Here is a 6,507-nt window from a genome sequence, read left to right on the forward strand (position 1 = left end):
TGCGTTACCCTGCACATCCACCAATATGTCATGAACAAAAACAAACTTGATTAATAAAACTTCAGATCAATGTTAAATGCAGCGAACTTGTGCCGAGAAACATAAAGTAACAAAGACCGCACATACTTTGACAGCGACAAAAGGACGACTGACTCGAACAGCCATGCGAAGCTCTTTTTGTAAGTCCGTAGGTATCTAGAAGGTTCCGAGCTCGAACAAACAAGATTCTCGAGTCATCTCAAACATTCTAGGCGTGCAAACAAACAAAAGATTCCCCATTCCACCCAACTCCATTGCAGAGAATTGGAATTTTCTAATACTAATTCCATTCCTTTGAACTCCTGGAAAGGAAAAACTGGGCCCATTCCCACTCCTGGAATGGCTGAACTGCTGCATTCCATTCTTCTCAATCCCTCCCAATTGTGAAAATGGCACTTGACAGCTAGTACTAAGTTACCGGAAAATAATGTCGGCGTAAAGCTGGCGTTGTGAAATGCGTAGACAACTGCAAAATTCAAAACCCTACCCGCAATCATTAATTTTACTAAGTTGAGCTTTGGTCGCACATAGCACTAGTGGCAATTGGTATGGGGGCACTGCAGATATTGATCGCACCACCAGGTGTAAAAGCCTCGTAACAGAGAGGAAAACTAAGTCGCCCATCTTCTCCACAAAAGAACCGTATATGTCCTCCACTTTTACGAGATACATAATAAGTGAGGAGTCGCGTGTATCAACAAAGTGCGGGCGGTGTGACATTGTCCCTGCCTGGTGGCCTGCAACTGGTGCTGTAATCACACATGGTCCCAACAGCCTTATGGTTGCATCTCGCAGCACCAGGAACGACACTTTGGCTGTGTTCCAAATCTTACCCAAATAGATCCGAGTTACTCCGGTGGGTCGTGTCACGTGACAACACAGATTGAAAAGTGCTGGGCACGGGTAGTTTTTGGAACGCTGAGGTACAAAACCCTTACCCTGGATTAAGATCGAGTAAATTGCCCATGTCAGCCTACAACTCTACAGTTTGGGTTGCTTCACTGGGGTTGCCACTTTCATCCTCGAAGGAACATAAGCAGTCAGATAACCAAACCGTCAGTTACCTAAGTGCAATAATGCCGTTTCGAAAGCCCCTTTGACGGCATCTAAGCAGCTCGCATTAGAACAAAGCCTATTCCATTCCTACTCTATTCTGGGCAAAATGTAACTACTAATTTCATTCCCATTCCATTCCAGTGCTGCCACCATTTTATTTGCATTCGATTCCAGGGTTGTGGAAGTGCGGAATCGTTCCAACTCTGGAGTGACAACTCCTCAACACTGGTGATAGTCACCAAGGCACCCAGTTCAGTGTGAATGCTGTCCTCACAGCCCATCCAAAGCTGTTATTACTGTAACAAACTCCAGTACGACGAAGTAGTTGAATTCGGAAGCCTGTTGTGCAGATTTGTACCTTGCATTGTTTCCGGTATTTTTTATTTCTTTTGTATTTTATAATGGACAACAACCGTTGTAATCTCGGTATTGTTGCCAAACCTGAAGGTTTTATCATCGGTGCACTTTTAAATAAATACATATATGCCACAGCCGCAGCTCAGCGATGAGCACTTACACTGCGACTTAGGTGTTTCGTAAGTATTCATTTTGATTGCGTGATAATGATGTTTGTCTTCTGTTAAAATTAAAAAAACCAAAACAATATTCAACATGATGGATAATTTTGGACACCTGCGGCATGTGTGATCTGAGCATTTGTTCTTTTCATCTGAAGTGTGTCTCTTGCTTACTACCTATAGAGTATACGATGTTGTGGACGGAAAAGATGCTGCGACCGACTCCGAGCAATTTATTCTCATGTCGTTGAGCTCGTGGTGACGAGTATGAGTAGCACTGTCATCTTTGGCGATGCCAAGGCTGAACCGATAGACTGCCGCAGAGCTATCGCCCTCAGCTCTTGCACTGTGAGGAATGGCACGATTTTGTTGAAGTGATTGCGGCTCCAGAGAGGTGTCGTTGCTGTTGACATGTACCGCAAGCAGGATGACATACTAGAGAGCAGGAAAGAGAGCGTTTGGAAGCCGTGCATGGTAGTTGACGCCGAGGTCAGGAAATGAGGCAGCAGACGGGGGAAATCGACCCTGTCGTGCTTTCAGTCCGACTCGATCAGTTTGGAGTGTACAGCCTCGGACTGAAAGGGGGATGCCGGCCGACTGCGGGGCCGATGCAACATCCCCTAAGATGAGGAACCGAACTGAGAGCGAATGCCTGACATGGCAACAATGAGGAGACCCTGGTCGGCTAGCAACATGCCTTGTGAACAGTGTGAAGATGTCGATGAATATTCACTTGCCAAGCCGGTGGGGCAAGTAAGGTGGTCGCAGCCCATTGCTGGGAGATGCCGATGCTAGATGCGACAGAGCAGAGGTGGTTGCGGAGGCGCTGCAGACGTGGAGGCTGAGAAGGTTGAATATGTGCCTACTGCATTTTCGTCCGAAAAGGCAGAGCCATTGCCGTGCCCTTGGCCACGAAGAACATTCCCCTGGATAGCAGGTGCTCGGAGTCAATCATCATGTCCAGGTCACCAATCTGTAGCACTTTCGATCTTGAGGACGGAAGAGACGGTGCAACAGACTCTGAGTTTAACTGTGAAAACATTCTCTTTATTCTCGTACCGTCAAGCTCGTTCCGACGAGTAGCTAGCTTTTATACACTGCAGTCATTAGCATTATAGTTGATCTAAGTATTTGGCAACACTATTAATACGGCAGATTGGGCGAGTTGGTACGGCATAATTACGAACCAGTGCACAGGTAGACCAGTTACTCAAAATCCAAATACACAAAAATATACACTCGCACAGTGCTGATGTGAGTTTTTTGTGTTTGGATTTTTGGTAACTGTCTACCTGTGCGCTGTTTCGTAATATTGCAACACTGCCGTCTTTAGGCGGTGTGGAGGCTGAACCGATGGACCGCCAGAGGCCCATATCTGCCTCTGTTTCATATAATGAATGCCTTTTTGCACAATTCTGTGTTTACTTTTGTCTTCCAGATTTTTACTGCTCACTTGTTTTTTTAATTTTATTTAGAGGATACTACTGACCATTGAAGGCCCAAGTAGGAGTGGGGTACAACATATGCATTCACACACCTACAACAACAAACAAATAACACGACATTAAGAGGTTTACAACAACTGACTAGCAAATATACAGGATATATATATTTAAAAGGGGGGGGGGGGGGGGGGGCACAGCATGCATCAAGCAGCATGTAATTCAATCATTTGTAATAATAGATGTGAAATTTAAAACTCATATTTAAGATTGAACATTATCAAACAAATGTGAATTTAATTAAGCTATAAATTTTATATAGACTGTTACTTTTTATACAACTTTGTCTAGATTTGTCAGGATACAATCTGCAAGTACGCATAAAGTAACTGGAAAGTTGAAAGAAGCAAATTAGAGATTGCAAAACCTACTTCTCAATAGATATTTTTTCCCCAAAGTATTTACGTGATAGTGCAGCTGAAATAAGGCTCCTTTTTCCGTTTTTTTATTTGAAACACCTTAAAAATACATTGTTTTCTAAGATTTTTTTTTTTATTATTATGCTTGGAAAATTAAGTTACCGATTGTGTTCAGTTTATTCTAAACTATTTATATGAAATTCCAGAGTGCTTTTGTGCATAACAGTGGCTAGATAAGGTTTTTATAATTTCTGATAAAACAAACTGACTAGTTTTTCTTTGGTGACCGTTTCGCCGCAGAACAAGTAACGGATCCCGACGTCAAACTGCAGGAATTTGATATATATGTTTTCTTAGCGAATGCACGCCACTGTTGTGACATATTTGAATATCCTTATCGCTTGCTTGGGCTCAGCGGGTAATGCAGGTCGGCACTAGCGTGAGTATAAAGGCTGAACTGCATAAAGCGATTTAGCGAGCGACGGCGACAGCGACGAGTCAGCGACGTATTACGAAGATTTCTTACTATCGCTCGTCGCGTCACTCGGTTTTTGGATTTCTAGAAAACATCGTTCCGCTTTCATGCGGCTTGCGTCGTCGCGCGAGTGACCGAGCGTCAGCGAAGCGGGTCGCCGTCGCTGTTCTCGTCGCTCGCAAAATCGTTTACATTCGGTTTATACTTCACGCTGTCAATAATATCGACTCGAGCGCGCATAATTTCATTTCCACGGGAGCGCGTGTAAATCAAACCCTAAACCAAGACGGGGGCTGCAGCCAGCAGCTTTGAGAGCGTCATACAATGGATTATAGTTTGACAGAAGCAAGCACACACTTCGCTAGCGCATTCCAGCCTTGAGCGCTCGAACTTCCGAAAACGAAACCAGATTTTGCTACATTTTGGCTAGCTCGAAACATTTTTTTTTAAATATAGGGTGTCTTTTAGCTATAATCTAGACTAAGAGAAATGTGTACCTTCCCAAATTATATTTATGTCGCCGTACTATATAAGTAATAATTGTGTAATATCGTTACGTTCATATAAAATACTGGGGGTGTCACCGGACCTTCGTCTGAAACAAAAAGTCTGCTATATATACCGAGCGGGTTTCTATTGCATTTGAGTAGGAGTGTCAAAAAATTCACCGCGTCTTTGCTGTTTTTATTTGGGGCTCGTCATTTGAACGGACGAGTCGTATGAACCTCTTTCGGCGCGTCCGCGATGGTGGACTAGGATTGTCACATTTATTTTTGCGCCAAGTCGTGAATCGTTTTATTTACTTTCGGGATGTCAGTGACCCGTTTCTACGAACAGTCTACCAGGTGAGACTGTGCAGACATATGCCTGAGTTTATCGTTTCCTCGGCATGGGTGCCAGGCGGCATCCACGGATATCTCAAGGAAGTTGTCTTTTCAAGTAAATTTTTGGCAGCCAGGTTTTCTTTTGAGTATTTGAGCCAAGTATCCAGAAAAAAGTTGTATAGAGATCTATGTGGCGTTTTCTTTCCCGTACCTTTGTATAGAAGCTTGTATTGTGCGGGCCCGGGACAGGATGTCTTAAAGCGCGTTAAGAGAATGCTCGTCCCGCCTGGTGTTAAGTCATTCTTTTTCAAATTACACACCGGCACCTTAACTGTAAAGACATGGATGAAAGAAAAGGGACTATTCGTCCCGTGGGGCGACCACTGTTTTTTGTGTAAAAAGCCCGAGACAATCGAGCATGTATTCCTGGAGTGCTGGGATGGCGTCTTCTTCTGGGATGTCCTCCAACGCACCCTGAAGAAGGATTTTCCGTTAGACATGCAGGGAATTAGATACCTTCCAGTTGAAAACGAGGACGGCGTGCCCTTTGATATGATTATGTTACTGGGCCTGCATAGTATTTGGCGGTCTCGGATGGCTACGCGCCATGCCGATATCGACGCGCGTGAGGCTCGGGAATATTTCGGCGAGAGTCTTGCCTTGATTGTAGAAGTACACAAGGCACAGAGCTGCGTGCCAGATTGGATTCAATGTGCGGAAACCGTTAGGCATTTGAAATCATTTTAATTTATTCTACTAGCCCAAAGGCCGGCTGGTAGAAAGTAACACTGTCATTTCTGCTGTTTTACTACCTCAGACATGTACGCAGTGAGTGACTTGTAAAAACGGCAATAAAGAAAAAAAAAAAAAAAAAAAAAAGGAGTGTCGGGTTGTTAGTGCCTCTGTTCGTTGTTTGTGTATGTAGATGCTTGTATGTTGATCTTCTGGTATGTGCTGTGATGTATGTGTTGGTATTCTGCCGTCCCTGTTCGTGCGTGTCACTTCCGCAAATGCCAAAATATCCTCCATTTTTGTAGTTTTCCGCATACTCACTAGGTGGCGCAAGCAGCCGCCCAATTTTATTTTAGCTTTGTTTGTACATAGTCCATTTATGTGTAAGGAACCACACCACATAGCTACAGTCTAGTAGAAAAGTAACCGCGTGTTTAAATCTCTATGGTTTAAATGGCGCATAGCGCCGGCGTTCAGTTCGTCTTCGTTCGCTGGCCGTTTCGGTAGCCGATTCGTACCCGGAAAGCCGCAAAATTTGCGTACACACGAGATATGAGTGGATACGTCGAAACGTCGCGTACAACTTTGCTCGCGGTAAAGAGGTGAGCGGGACGTCGGTAACGCCGGTCGGGTAGGGTCGGGTCGGGTCGGTGTCGGAGCTATTCGTCGTCGCTCGCGGCAAACGGGCTTTTTCAATAAAGTTCATGTCTGTGGTCGCGAAAAGATAACTGCTGTGGAAATTACCCGGCGTCGGTGACAATGCAACCGGCTTGAGGCCTCGGCGATCGGCTGAACCGCCACGCGAACGAGACCTGCTCGATGGGGAAGCACGCAGCTGGATGCAGTCGATGGTCGCTCCCACTGTCGCGTAATCGCCGTAATGGATACGGCGTCGGCGCTTGGGGGTGAATGCTTGCGGTAGTTCAGCACGTATGGACGATTACGAACGAACACGCGCAAACTACGCTTCCGCTGCGGCGAAAAGCCGTGTAAAGCGCTGGC

This window comes from Ixodes scapularis, unplaced genomic scaffold, assembly GCF_016920785.2.
Source record: "Ixodes scapularis isolate PalLabHiFi unplaced genomic scaffold, ASM1692078v2 PGA_scaffold2__306_contigs__length_199485367, whole genome shotgun sequence".
Taxonomy (NCBI): domain Eukaryota; kingdom Metazoa; phylum Arthropoda; class Arachnida; order Ixodida; family Ixodidae; genus Ixodes; species Ixodes scapularis.